This window comes from Corvus brachyrhynchos, unplaced genomic scaffold (genome assembly GCF_000691975.1).
Source record: "Corvus brachyrhynchos isolate BGI_N302 unplaced genomic scaffold, ASM69197v1 scaffold280, whole genome shotgun sequence".
In the NCBI taxonomy this organism is placed as follows: domain Eukaryota; kingdom Metazoa; phylum Chordata; class Aves; order Passeriformes; family Corvidae; genus Corvus; species Corvus brachyrhynchos.
Window position 1 is genome coordinate 50,397 of NW_008236198.1, and position 15,012 is coordinate 65,408.

General features: G+C 44.1%; 1 protein-coding gene across 2 annotated transcripts in view; it reads left to right on the plus strand.

Moving 5' to 3' along the window:
* Positions 1-908: 908 nt before the first annotated feature.
* ROR1 (receptor tyrosine kinase like orphan receptor 1) overlaps positions 909-15,012 on the plus strand; it is a 147,026-nt gene continuing 132,922 nt past the window's right edge. Inside the window, exon 1 of one of the 2 annotated variants that reach the window (XM_017740675.1) lies at positions 909-990. The gene's annotated coding sequence lies outside the window, so the exon portion shown is untranslated. The remainder of the gene's footprint in view (positions 991-15,012) is intronic. The other variant, XM_017740668.1, reaches the window with a different exon arrangement.

Below are 15,012 nucleotides of genomic sequence, written 5' to 3' on the forward strand. Positions count from 1 at the left end.
CGGCGGTGCCGGGGTGGGATGAGAGGAGCGGGGCCGGCACTGAGGGGAGCCCGGCGGCTCCAGCGCTCTCCCCGCGCCGCCTCCCGTTAACCAACTCGGGGGTTTACACTCGGTCTGTGTTTAATTGCTTCGTAAAAAAGCTCTTTCCAAGTGTTGGGGCCAGTAAGCATTCCCAGCGTAACCATTCCCAGGCGGTCCCGCTTTGCGGTCCGTGATTGATGGTGCCCGAGGTGTGTTGTCACACTGGGGACTTGTCCCTTAGATCCGGCTCTGAGGGCATGTTTTGCCATCTCACCTCCCTTGTACTCCTAAAAAATGTTTGTTTATCTATTTATTTATTTTCAGCAAAAAGAAAGCGTCTCCGTTCTGTTGTTAGCGAGTGATATTTACCCCGCGATCCTTCTCCTTTATCAGGGTTCTGATTCCAGCCTTTTTGCGAGTGATTTACGTGTAAAACATAGCGTAGCTCAGGCATAAAGGGACCTTGGAATCGGGATAGCTGGAATTGGGCAAGGACTGAGTCCTTCAGGCCAAGTCAGTAAAAAGTGAGCAGTGTTTTTGGACGCCTGCATGAGAATTTCACTGAGGGTTGGATATACGTGAACTCCGGCTCCTCCGAAGTGTTTTGTGGTGGGTACTTCAATCACAAGCCACCTCAGAGAAGTCCTGTTGATCATATGCCTGTATTTTATATTTAAAGAAGTGAAAAAAGTGAATGCTAAAGAGAAAAAGTTGATGAAAAAGCCAAAATTGAACCCAAATGGTAAATACTGTGGGATAACTGCCTCTAAAAAGTTGCTTGTAGCTAACAGATCTAACTCACATCCTTGTGCCTGGATTTCTCCCGGTGTTCCAGCGTGTCCCTAAGGATGCCGTTCCCGGGACTGTGTGTGAGGGAGTGGATGTGCTGGAATGACTTCCCGATGTCCCAGTGCGCCTCACAGGAGTCTCGTGGTGCAGATTCAATGGCTGGATGAGTTCTAGCTTGAGGTCGGAATTCTTCCTGACATCTCAATGGGAAAATTTTCAGAAGTTGATTTCTAGTGTCTCCAGGGAATGCTCTGTGTGCCTAACAAATAGCTGTATTTTTAAAAGGGGAAAAAAGGCCATTTCCCCCCTGGTTTTTCAGATAATTTCAAAGCTTTAGGGCCATATGAATTTTTTGCATGTTTCAAAGAGCCTGGAAGGGGAAAAATAAAACCCTGTTAACATAAAGCAACTGATCACATTGGGTCTAAAACTGACCATTTCTTATTTCCTGTGGATTCTGCTGGGAAGTATCTATCAGTGTATGAATTCACCTTTATGTAAATATATTAATGTAGTCATTACAGTACAGGTCATGTAGTACAAGTTACACAGAGAGGGGTTTCAGCTCAACATAAGAAATAATTTTTTTTATAGTGAGAACAATAATTCACTGGAATTACCACCCCAGGGATGTGGTGGAGGTTTCCAAGGTGAGACTGGATAATCTCAGTCAGGCTCCCTGTCCCACAAAAGGCTGGACCAGGTGATCCTTCCAGCCTGGACTGTGATCTGTGATTATGTACAGTTACTTTCCACAGTGAAGTATTTCCTGCATTTTAAATACTATCTCTGGCAAATGCTTGCAGTGTGGATTCACGGGCAGATCAAGTGATTTATTTATTTTATATAGATAGACATCTATCACATGTTCAACCACATACTATGTTTTCCCCCATACTAAATTTTGTGGAAGACTAAGGGAACCTGAACATCCACCACTAATTAAAAAACCAAAGAAAAAGCCAGTTCTAAAATGTTTTACAGATTTCTTTAAGGTAACTCTAATGGTTGGGGAAATAGGTTTTGCTTCACCAGAAACCCAACCCATACAGAATCTTCAGTCCCTACCCTTTAACCCTGACATTTTCAAGAGGAGAATGTGGACCACTGTCTCCTGCTGCTGCCTTTCTGTCCATGACCTTTCCTTGTAGGGAGCAAAACAAGCCCAAAAGCTTTGTACATTCACTGCCTTTAGCTTGCGCTCTCCCCAAGGGTGCTCACGGGCTGGCCCAAGTGTTCCAAATAAAAGCACGAAATTAATGTCAATTTAAGGAACAGCAACTCTCCAGCTTGGATATGTTTTGCAGTATGTGGCTCTGGATATTCCCAGTTCAGCTTGATTATTGTTCTTCCAGATCATGTAACTTTGTGAGGAGACACAATGACAGAAGCGTGAATAATAGAAAAACATTTTAAAAGCGTGTAGTAAACCCACGCATCTCCAGATTGTGTTTTAGATTGTAGGGGTGCTGCTGATTTCCTTGAAAGTTGTGAGATAAAGTTCCACAGCTCTTGATTAGTCCCTGTGGTTAATTGTTTCATCCCTGGGTCACAGGCTGCTGCTTCAGCCACTATCCAGGAATGAGTTTAAAAACAAACAAAATGCTTTTGTTGCCTTAAGCCTCTAAGAGGATGAAGGTAGATGTCACTGTTTGAGGTTGTAGCCTTGTATTTCTTGACAAAAGTGGCTCGAAGCAGCAGCAAATTATCTTCAGGACATCGTTTCTTTGTTTCTGTAATTAACTTCTGCTGAAACTGCTGTGTTAATTATGTCCTCGCAGGGATTTAAACGGTTGCAAATGAGAGTTGGGTAGGGGAGTGTTTTAAAGCTTTAAGTAGGCAAAGCGAGGGGAAAAAAAGAGTTTCCTTGAGGTGTGACACTGGATCCCGCTCTTTGGAAACAGATGTAGAAATCCAGCAGTCTGCTGGGACTCAAAAGAGCACCTCAGAGTTGAAAACTCTTTTAAAAAGTCTCTAACTAAATGCAGCTGCTTTGCACACAGCGATTGTCTTGCAAGCCAGCAACATGTAGAAAGTTAGTTCAGACAAAAGAAAAAGCGTAAACCTTTCCTTCCCCACGCCCTGGAAAAAAACCCTCAGTCATCCTCAGTTGCAAGTTCCATGTTCACACAGTTGTTGAGTGAAATGTTGTATCTCAAACAGTTCCTAGGAACCTGCTTGACTGAGGTTCTTTCTGCTGTCTCGGTGGGATGTTCTCACCTTGCCGTGGGTATGCAGGTGATGGGTGCTGGTGCTTCCCAGGGGAAACCGCTCCCGGAGCCGAAGGAATCGCGGCAGCCCTGGCACAGCTGGAGAGTCTCACACCCGGCCGTGCGGAGGTGGAGGTGTGACGGTGATAACCCAGCCTGCATTCTGACAGCCTGCTCCGTATTGAAACACTTAGACGAGTATCAAATCAAGTTATTTTACTGCTAAGATGCTGTCTTTGATCCAGGTTTCTGCTTTTAAAAATTAGCAAACCCCGTGCTGTGTCTTGAAACCAGCTCCCTAAAGCTGAGCTCAAAGAAATTCTGGGTTGTTTGGGGCTGCTCCAGTTGAATAATAAAGTGACTTCATAGGGCTTTTGTCATCCTGGTTTCTTTTTCATTGTAATCAAGGAGATATTGAAAGTCAATGAATCTGCACATTTATAAATGGAACAACAGTGAAATGAATAAATGAGAGCAGTTGTCTATGGTTCTTTGTAAATAACAACAGAATACTGGTGTTAGCTGAAGGATCCTTCTGTGGGGGTGGTGATTGCAGTTTTACATCCTTTATGATGAAGTGCTTTAAAATTCCTGAAATTCTACATTTGGTTTAAAGTTTCATTTGGTCAGGTGCTGCAGAGGAAGTTACAATTTTTTTTTCTGGCTGTTTACAAGCAGAGTCGCTGCTGCCCTTGCCAGGAGTGTGGCATGTGAGAGGCTTGGACATGTTTAATGTCATTTAATTGGGCTGAAACGACAGGATGGACAGTGAAGTTTGCCAAGGTGGAAAAAATGAGTAATTTCAGCTTAAATATATATCACTTGTGTGTGATGTAATAATAAAGCTCTAAATATTACTATTATTTAATAGTAAAGTTCTTTGAAGTCCCCCAGGGAACATAATGTAAAGTAAAAGAACTTGCCTATATTTGGAATCTAATGCAATATGATATTGAAAATGGTGCTCTGCCAAAGTCAGGCAGCTTGGGGAAAAGAAGTAGCTTGAGAAAGGAACCCCTTCAGTGAGGAAAGCAATAACCCAGGCTCCTCAGCCTGCTTCCATGCCAGCATCCCGGGGTGAGGAAGATTGCTTTCCAGGATCTCCTCCTGAAGTGGAGACAGTGGAGTGCCACTGTTTCCAAGTAAATCTGCAGGGCAGTGTATGAAAGGAAGTGCCTGGTGGCTTGTGGATGGAATCCCATGGTTCATGTTGCCACGATGGACACAGATTTGGAGGATGATTGTTAGGTAGGATTCCTGAAAAAATAGTGTGGAGTGGTCACCACCAGAGCAGAAAGCCACGGCACTGCCGTGGAGGAGGGGCTGACAGGGATAAATGGGCTGTGGGGCCAGGGCTGTGTTCCAGCAGTGCCGTGTACAGAGCTGCGTTTTCCCTGGTGTTTCTCAACAAGTCATTACGTGGAGTTCATGCACAAGGCAGGAGCAGAAGAAAGCTCAGGTCAAGGCTGCTTTGTTGCTTCACTGAGTTCCTTGGAGTTTTTGTGCTTGATATCCTGTTCTAACAAACCCCTTTGGAGAGGTGCATGGAGTCTGGTTGATCAGAGAGGGTAAAGGACAGCAAAAAATGCCCTTGCAGGACATGTCCTGTATCATGGTGTTGGTGGGGGCTGGGTACTGTGTTCCTGCTGGCTGGAATGTGCCAGTTCTGTGGTTCTGGTCCAGGCCTGGCTTAACCCACCTGGGCCCTGCTGAGATCTTCTGATCTGTTTGCTCTTGTGACCAGCGACAGGGCTCTGGGAAATGGCTGAGGCTGAGTCAGGGGAGGTTTAGGTTGGATATCAGGAAAAAGGTTCTTCCTGCAGGACACAGGCTCCCCAGGGAATGGTCACTGCCCTGAGGCTGCCAGAGCTCCAAGAGCGTTTGGTCAACACTCTCAGGCACAGGGTGGGATTGTTGGGGTGTCTGTGCAGGGCCAGCAGTTGGACTGGATGATCCTTTTGGGTCCCTTCCAGCTCAGGTTTCTCTGATTCTATGATGTCACGTTGGAGACATGAATCCTGGGCGTATTTATTGTGCCTCGGGAACACTGAAGGCAAAGAACATCTGTCTGCCCTTTCTGTCAGGGAAAGCTAAAAGAAATAATAAATAAGGCAAGTCCCTGTGTGTACAGGCAAGCCACTGTCCCCAAGAGCTGGAGCAGAAGTGCTGGTAACTTTGTGCAGATGTTCCATGGGCTGTCTAAGCCCTGCTGATGCTCTGGGCTGTACAGAGATGTGCTTTCGTTCACTCTCAGAGATTTGGGACTAGGACTTAACTTAGGACTTTGCCATCCCAAAATGTACTGGTAAAGTTTCATAACTGGCTGAGTTCTTGAGAAAAGTTGGTGCAGGCTCTGGGCGAAGCCTGCATTTTATTAAAAGCTTTTTTTCAAGCTGCTCAGGTCATGTGCTGAAACTGATACAGCACAAGGGCTTCCTGTGACCTTCTGCTCCTTCCCTCCCAGGGCTGTCCCTGGTGCATCCCCCTCTCCCATTCCCAGATGCTCTGTCTGTCTGCAGCAGAGCCCTGAACATCTGTTCCAGGCAGATCCAGGAAGGAGCTGGAATGGTGGAGCAGTGAGCCGGAGCACAGCAGCAGGCCATGGGAAATGGAGAGATCAGAGATAAGCGAGGGAAAAACACTCGGCAGCTTTATAACCTCCTCACACATTCCCTCCAGAGACTGGAAATAGAGCAGGGGATGGTTTTCCTACCCTGGGAACTTGAGATTGGCCCTGGAAGGATGTGCACTTCCACGGTCACAGTGTGAACATTCCTCTGCAAAGCTGCTCTGGTGGCCCAATCCCTCCTGAAGACGCTAAGCCAAGCTTTAAAGGATGGAGGGTGTAAATGTAATGAGCTGCCTGGGGGTGTCCACAGTGTAGCTGGTCCATACAGAACACCATGGCCACTCCTGCAGAGTGAGAACACGTGCTGGAGAAGGAGGGATTGGGGTCTGGGTGGCCTTAAATTCAAAATTCTGTAGGGCCTTTACCTTTTACCATGTTGACATCCACTCTTGTGGAACATTTAACTTGTAAAGGGGATTTGTTCTCTCCCTGAATTCCGTTTCAGTCATTCTGTCCTCAAAGATAAGTGTGATTGTGAACACACAGAGGTCTCTAGGAGAAGACAGAAGCTTGGCCAAATGATATAAAAATAAAATCAATGTTAGAACTAAGATTAGATCTGGTTTTGATCAAGTGAGGTCCTCTTTGCAAGACCTCCATCAACCTTTCTCCTCATGAAGGGGGATCATCCTCGTTGTACAGGGAATATCCCACCTGTGACACCTTTATAGAGTTAATGTATATCTGAGCCCTGTGCAGTCTATGCTGTATTTACAACAGCTCTTGCCTCTCCCAGTTTTTCCTGTAAGGGGTCAGTTATCATGGGTGAACATCTCTTCTCCAAAATTAACTTGGCTTCAAATGAAAGGAAGTGTCTTTTTAATTGTTTTGTTTACTCTGAAGTACTTGATGTGCTGTATGAGTAACAAGCATTCTGTGTGTTTTCATTTTACTTTTTTTTTTTTTTTGGTATATGTTAATTATTCATTCCATATGTTTTGATTTTTTTTTTTATAAAACACATTATCTCTCTGTGAATTTAATGAAAATCTGTGGCATGATGGAGACATCTCTTTTTCTCCAGAACGTGCTGAGTGGAGAGAGCACCACGTTGAGCTCTGCTTTCAGTGTGTCTCACCTACAGTGGCAACAGGTCATTTAATTCCCAGCTGATTGTCAGGAAGATGGATTTATATCATTAAATGCTTTCAGGAGGCCAAGGAATAGCTCGTGGTGGACTTTTGGTTCTGCCTGCTGGCATCTCTGAGGCTGCAACACTTCATGCTCACCAGAGGATGTTTCTGAACTGAGGGCCCCTGACTTTTACATTCACTTTTCTTGGCAGCCTGACAGAGCCCAAGTCTGGCAACCTTTGTAAGTGAGATGCAACAAGCCTCACTTATTTCAGCTATTGCTCTGTCACTGTGTTTTTAATTTACTGTAATTCAATAACTGACACAATGCTGGAGTAAATAAATGGGCTGTGAACATTCTCATAGACCTTGGGCGTCCAGCTCAGGGCAAGATTTAGCTTTTAATTAACACTGTCCATGAGATTTATTGTTAAAATTGCATCCTTTTAAATAAGTCAATCTGAAGTTGATTAAGAGATGAATAATTGAAACCTGCTGTGGGATAACAGAATGCATTCTAGTGGATGCAGCAGTGGAGCAGCATTGGAGCTCCAGACCCCTTTTCTCCTGAGTTTTGGGTCATTCCCATAAGCTGGATGTTGTCGTTATCTTTTCTGTGCAGGGCTTGTTGCTCTATGTTGAAGAAAAAGTGTTTTCCAGTATATTAAGAACAGTAGCATTTTACGTGTTTATAAACTGCATTCTTAGTACAGCAGAGAGCTTTAGGAAGGCCCTGAGACACCCTGGTGAAAACCTTTAAAGGGTTTTTGCTTCTTTCAGTCCCTTCTGCTACAGAAATTCTCCAAAAAGAGGCCCAGGCAAGGGAAGAAGCTGTAAAGGCATCCTCTCACTATAGGGAAATCTTTATCATTAGCAAAATTGTATTTCATCAGGGATTAAAAGAAAATACTGCCTTGATTTTCTTGTGTTATATAGGGAGAGATGATATCTGATTTTCCCTTTTCCTTTTGAGAGCCTGTTGTAGGATGTGATTTATGTTCTTACATTCCCCGTTTGTGATTGATCTTTTTTTAAATCCTAATGAGTATTTCTGACTCTGTGTAGTGAACCCTGAGCAGCAGCAAAATGTTCACAAACTTGAGAGTATTTTACGTGCAGAACTTGAACAATTTTCTTGAAATCTTTTCTTGAGATCTGTCTCCTACTTTTCCCAGCAGCAAAGATAGTCCTGATATGAGGAGCTGTATGACCAACCCCTCACACTTCAGGCTGAACACCTCCAGGGAATGTCAATATAAATATTTTGTTGGTTGAACTGTTCAGGGTGAGACAGAATAGGTTGGGCATTAAGTGAACTGGCCCATTCCTTCCTTCCTGAACTGGTTTCGCTGGGGAGCCACATTTGGCACTGATCACTCTTGTGGCTCTGCTTTCAGCATTTCTGTAGGTCCCAATGGTTCTGGGGAAGTTCTTTGATCTGTCTTGAAAACTTCAAAAGTTGAGAGTTGGTACTGGGGGAAGGAAAAAAAGGTGGTCTCAGTGTCAATAGCAGGTAAAGTGAATTTTCAGGGAATTTCTTCAATAAAGAAGGAGAAACCACCTGCAAATGGACAGCTTTTCCTTGCCATGAGGCCTTCGGTTGGGTAACAATATCTTGTGGTGGAAGCGACTCCTGTAAACAGGACACCTACACAAGGATTTTTGGGAATCTGATCATTTAAGGTTGCTCTGTTGTCACTTGTGGGGCATGTTCAGTTCTCTCATCCAAGAGGGAAGACTCAATTCTGGTCAGTTCTCTTATCCAAGGCCATTCTGAAGACGCTGGGCTTGGAGCTCTAAAACACTGGGTGAATTTTTCGGTCTCTGTTATATTTATGGTGGAGCATCTCTGGTACAGCCAACTTCTCAGAAAGTTTTGACAGAGCACAGCACCAAAGTCTTAACGTTGGTTGTTCTCTGTCAGTAAATGAGTGAAGCTGTGGCCTCAGGCATCACAGCCCATCCAGCAGGGTCACAGCAGGGACAGCAATGCTGGCACTGCCTTTGCTGTGGGAAAATCAGAGTTCAGGCTTCTGCACAGGTTTGTACATCAGGTGTTGTTTATTTTGTTGTCAGCTCTACAGAAATCCCCTACCCAAACCCTGTAATTGTCGGATGTTCTGTTATCCTATTCCTCCTGCCAGTTATTATCTCCTGAGATTATCAAGGGTAACTTCACCTGGACTAATTGTAATAACTGACAAGGCCTGAGGGGAAGAATTCTGTCTCGACAGTGCAAGGAGGGATTAAGTGTGTATATATTCCATGTAATTTGCTGAGAGGTGTCTATGTACAGATCTGTCAGAAGAACTGTAAAATCATTTGAAATGTTGCAAGGGATGGATGTGTGGTGATAGGAGGCTCAACTTTCTTTAGCTTTTGTTGCGTTATCCCACTGAAGTGAGTTTTATAGGCTTTTTTCTGCTCTTGCCTGTATAAGCTGGTGTCAGGCTCCTTGAGAAGGCACTTATGTTCTTGAGGGATTATTGTGCTAATTTAGCTTTCATTTCATCAGGTATCAAGGCTTGATATTATCCTGCTGTTTGCTGCTCTTACTGGGAATTACTGACACCAGAGATGTTGAGGATTACACTGAAGATGACTGAGGTGCAGCAGGGAAATAGTTTTTGATCTCCACTTGCTTTGCTGTCTTAAAGATCCTACAAGATCCTAAAGATCCTGGTTATGGCTCAGTCATTCAGCAGTGCTGATTAAGACAGTCAATCTGAGCAGCAGAGCCTGACAGATTTTCTGCCAGAATCCTTTAGAGGATGCATGTAATGAATCTTTTACTAACTTTAGTGGGCAGTTGCTTTCAGCCAGCTGAAATATTTCCTGTGCAAAGGAAGACAGGCTTTCCACGTGAAAGTCACGATGTGCCCACCCCTGGTGTGGGATATTATTGCCTTAAAAGAACCCCAAAGAATGAACTCAGTCCTGCTAATGATGGTACTTGTTACTAGCACACAAAGAAAGTACACTGAAAATTTACTTTGATGTATTTTCCTTATTTTTAGAATCAAATCAAATTTTTTTGCCTAGAAAATGCTTTTGCTGCTTTGTTTCCAGACACTTTTCATCCAGCAGTGAACCGGTGCAGAGTGTTCTGGAATATTTTATCCTGAAAAACAGGGACGTGCAGCTCCTCTCATGGACTTTGTTGCACTCGAAGTACACGTGGTGCTTAAAGAAATGGGAGAAATGTTTTGTTTTGCTCCATTACACTGCTACAATTCATGGATGCTTCCCAACATCTTTGGTGTCCAATTGGACACTGGTACCACCGAGATGGTTTTTGTCCTGTGGGTTTTTGTCCTGGGGTTGTGCCGCTGCCCTTTTCCCAGAGCTGGGAAATACCCGCTGCAGAACGTGTGAAACTTGAATACTTGGGATTTTGTCTTCAAGCAGGATCTAGTGTTCCCTTTGCTTCCTGCACCAAATGCCATGGGAGAAGGGATGGTTTTGATCTGTGTGTGCTGTGGGGCTGGCTCAGCTTGCAGGGATGAAAGACGAGTGTCACTTCCAGCGCTGGCTGTGGGAGCACACGGGGTCGGCTCTTCCATGGCTGGCCCAGGGCAGGACAAAGCCAGGGCTTTGCATACAGGAAAAGAGCTGCTCAGGGAGGATTGGATTTCTCCAAACAAAATAATATCCAAAAATATTCACGGGGTTCAAATGAGCAGCCAAATGCAAATGGTTGCACTTTTTGTTCCATATATGTTCTCATGCTCTCTACCAACCTTAACCACAATATCCCAAGTTTTCCTCCCAGAAATGTGTACCAGGAATACAAAAGGCATCCCGTTTGTCTGCTAATAAATAATACAGAATTCAGTTAAATCCTAATGAAAAGACACTGTTTCTGTGAGGAATATTTCTCAGACTGAATGTGGGACTTGAAATAATTTCCAAATTTTAACTCCATTTGTGTGTCAGGAGAACATTTGCAGTACTTGGTGAAAGCTGTTGCAACTTGAGACAATATTTGTTCTTGAAACCTATATTTGATAATTTCATGTGCGGTTCAAGGAGAGCAATAGTTCTCTGAGCAAGAACTTTTCACACTTTGCAGGAATATAAAGATAAAAAAGGAAATGTTTAATGCTGTGTGTTTAAATTTTGACTGGGAAGCAACTCCTGTTTCAGTCTTTCTGCATGGTTTTTTTGGCTTTTCTTACTTTTCTTATCACTGCAGAGTTCTGAAATGAGTGATTTTTGTGTATGTAGAGAAAGGATTTTATAATCTTCAGGATTTTTCTGTTTTGCCTGAATCTATCAAACATTTGTTGAGATGAAGTGAAAGGGGAGGCAGCTTCAAGTGTCTCTTTCCTGTTGAGCAGAGCTTGATCCTTTCTTGAGTTCTGCAGAATTTCCTACTTTGAGCCAAACTAGGAAACATTTTAGATACTTTGTGCTCATTCATCTTTGATGTTTGGGATTTGGGACTTCAGTGGTTTATTTTGGACATAAGCCCAGGTGCAAATGTGCTGGAAAAGGGGTGCACCTGGCAGGGGAGGGTCTGGCTGCCCTTTTCTGGCCTGCACCAACACCTTCTGACCTCGGCCAGTTTTAGTCCAAGATATTTCAGGGGTTTCCGTCTCATTTCTGGATACTGGGGTGTCTGAAGATGCACAAGCATCTCACCTCTGCAGAGCACAAGCACTAAATATTTGGAAATTCACTGTTAGTGCCTGCTTGCCAGGGTGGATTTTTTGTTATTTTTGGGGGTTTTTTGTGTTTTAATGACAAACTTGCCCTCTTTGGGACCGAGTTGTTTGAGCTTTGGAGGCGAAAGAGCGTGCACTGAACTTTGGGATTTGCTGTGTCTTTGGTAAAAGGCTAATTCAGGAATGCTGGGAGGTTTGAAGGCACCATCCCACAGTGCAGCTGCTTTTTCACTCACATTCCTTCGGAGGAACAGAGCACACTTGGGACTGTGCCTTTGAGCTGCTCTGATGGATCATTTCTATTGGCAATTCAAGGTCCTGGGGGGTTGTTTGGATTTCAGTGGATTCTTGTGTCAGCCAACAACTGCTTCGATGTTTTCTATTAACATCCCTTTCATTTTGGGAACGTGCTTTGCCTAATTGGATCTTTAAAGCCACAGGAGGATATTTTGACCAAACCTGTTCTTCCTTACACTCATGTAAATTCAGAATAAATGCATCCTGTACCCGATGCTGGTAATGAATTGTTAAAGAGTCCATGGTAAGTGCTCCATCACATACTTTGCATGCATTTTATTTTTTAAAAATTCTGTTCAAATGCATTTTTGGTACACATGGGGCAATTAGAGGTTTACCTGAAGCCCCTGATGTGGTGTTAGAGATGTGCTGTACTTCAATCCTTACATGCACATGAAGAACAGCAGAGAAAACACAAGCCATGAAGTCCTGCAGCAGTGCCAGCTCCTCAGTTGGTTTGTGTTTATAAGCAGATGCTGCTTCTTTAATCTGGGGAGAGATTGGTACGTTATCCACAGAGGGGCTGATTTACCAAGAGATGCAATCAATTTGTTTCCAAGCACAGACATGTCTGGGCTAATACAATACAGGCACACCAATAACAATGCACTTTCCAATGCTTTCTTCTCGTTTTCCAGTTTTTACTGGCTAGGGTTATTAAAAAAAAAAAAAAATCCATCTGTACCACTTTACTTTTTCAGGGGAGAAGGTACTGGGGACCAGGATTACAGAGATTCACGTGCCCAGACCCTGTAGTGTATTAACTGTATTAACAGATGAAAAATCTGCAATATTATTTGCTATGGCAGCTACAATGATTGACCTGTTTTTCTTTCAGAAACTTTGTTTATATTAGAAGCTTTATATCTCAAATAAAATTAGTTTTATGTGAACGGGAACTACACTGGTGATGATTTAGTTTAGAAAATAATGTCAACACCCCAAAGGATTTCTGGGCTTTGATTTTTCCCGTGTCCAATGGAAGCCTTGGGTAGGGGCTGGATAATGTCTCGTTCTGACTTCTGTTGCAGCACGCAGAGAAGTGTCTTGACAGCTTCCAAACCAATAATATCTTACTTATGTTTCAATATATGAATAACAGCCCAGGCTTTCTAGAGATAATCTTGCTGTAGTGCAGTTCTGTGACATGCTGCAGCCAGATGAATGGAAACCCTTCAGCGTTTGGAAGAAGGGGAATATATCCCTTTTATAAACGTGTGTTGTAGCAGGGATGTGCAGTAATGTTGTTTCACTGAGCCACACTTGTGTTCTCTTAATTAAGAGGTGCAGTTAGCAGAGCACATGATACTCCTTCCTCCTCATGCTGTTTTCTTCCTCTTTTCTAATCTTTGCTCTCCAGTGTGGTTTTTCTTCTTCACGGTCCTTGGGAGTCTTGTTTTTTCAAAGGGATCCCCTGCTGACTATTCCAAGGTCCATTTCAGCAGTTTCTTCAGCTTGATTTAAAAGAAGTGGTTCCCTTTGATTACTGAAATCCTCCCACTGCTCTCTGTTGGTGTCTTCGTGGTGGCAGAGATGGGGAAGAGGCCAAAGAGCTGCTGGTGCTTCTCTGTCCATCTACTGTGGTGATGTCCTATCCAGCTGGGATGTCCTTGGGATCCCTGGTCTGTCACCGAGGCTGGGGGCTGTGGCAATGAGTCTTGGCAAGGAGAGACTGGTGGGAGGCTGTTCTGGGCAAACTGGTGCTGGAAGAGCTGGAAAATGGCGTTGCTGCAGATGTCTCTGGTGGTTCCCAGCAGGCAAATCCTGTGGCAGGGTCTGGTGTTTTATCAGCCACAGCAAGAAGTGAGAACTCCTTCCGCTGATCTTCTTCCCCAGGCAGTGGCTGTGGGGAGGGAAAATACCCCAAGCTGTTACCTCCTCCTCGGGGCTGGTTTGATTTCCCCTTTCCTATCAGCCTCCTTTGCCCCACTGCCTGCGTTTGCCTTTTTTCTTCTGTTGCCAGTGAATGGTGCTGATTTATTCTTGTCTTGAGGAAAACTTTGAAAATAGCAGCTCCCCTTTCCATTTAATATCTGCTGGTTCCTAGATGGCTGTGGTGGCAGAATCTCAGTGCTCAAACTGGGGCCATCTGTGTTTGTTCAAGGAACAACAGGGGATGCAGCGGATGGGAAAGAGATGAAGTTTGCTGAGGCACCAGGAACTGGCAGGGGAACTTAAAGAAAGTGTTAAATAACAATCACTGCTCAAGGCCCCAGTCCAGCAGAGCACTTACCCATAGATTGGAACTGTAAACAGTGCAGCTGATTTAAACGGGCCCAGTTTTGTGTTTAACGTTAGATCCCGCCTGAGTGCCTTCCTGGAGCAGGGCCTAAGTGAGTGAGACTTGGAGTTGTTTTTCATTTACAGGAGTGAGACTTGAAAGTGAGACCTGACTGGTGCTTAGTGGTGTCCTGGGGCATCCAGGAGCTCACAGGGGCTTTTTAGGGCTCTACCCCTGCTGCTGCTTTTCCTGCCACTTGCAAACGTGCTGCTTTTTCCTCGCTTGTTTTCCTGCGTCCAAGTCCAATGACTTCTGCAGAATGGGAATCTGAAAGATGCAAATCATTCACTGCATGCCTGGGGAGTGGTGTCACTCATCACGTTTTTCAAGGGCCTCAACCCAGTTTGGGTGGTGGAAGAGCACGGAAGGAGCAATAAAAGCAGTGATGTGGAGGTGTCTTTCTACTTTACTGGCATTAAATACATGTACAGTTCTCAGTTTTATGGAACTACACATAAAACTTGAGGTGAGGCTTGAAAATACAAATGTAGATAATACCTTTTTGTGAATCTTCAATCCATTTTTGAAGAGTTTCTTAAGGAAATGGGGTTTTTTTCGAGCAATTATTTTCATATGACTTTGATTAGTGGGAGGAACTTGCTTTAGTGGGTTGATCCCACAAACTCTTTCTTCTGCAAGTTGTCTTTACTCCAGAGGGCTGAGTGCTGGCTCCAGGGAAATCTGCCCTTCAGGGAATGACTCTGCTGCAGGTTTGCCATGGACTTGAAACAATCCAAGTGAAGCTGGATAATAATGTTTACCCACCTGTGTAATACAAGTTCAGATCCTTGAATGAAAGGCCCCACTGTGCAAAAATACAAGGTAACACTATTGGGGGGAGGGGGGCATTCTGTACCTGCAACTTTAGACTGTTTACAGTGAATGTAGGGAAGGTTTTGTCAATGAATAGGTGAGATGTAGCTGGTTTGCACTCATGCACGGTGTTGCTTTGAAAAGAAATAATATTCAAGAACAACACTACAGTTGTCACTCTCTTAGCACTGGCAAAAACGTGCAGGATGGTTTTCTAATCCCTTAAGTGTGG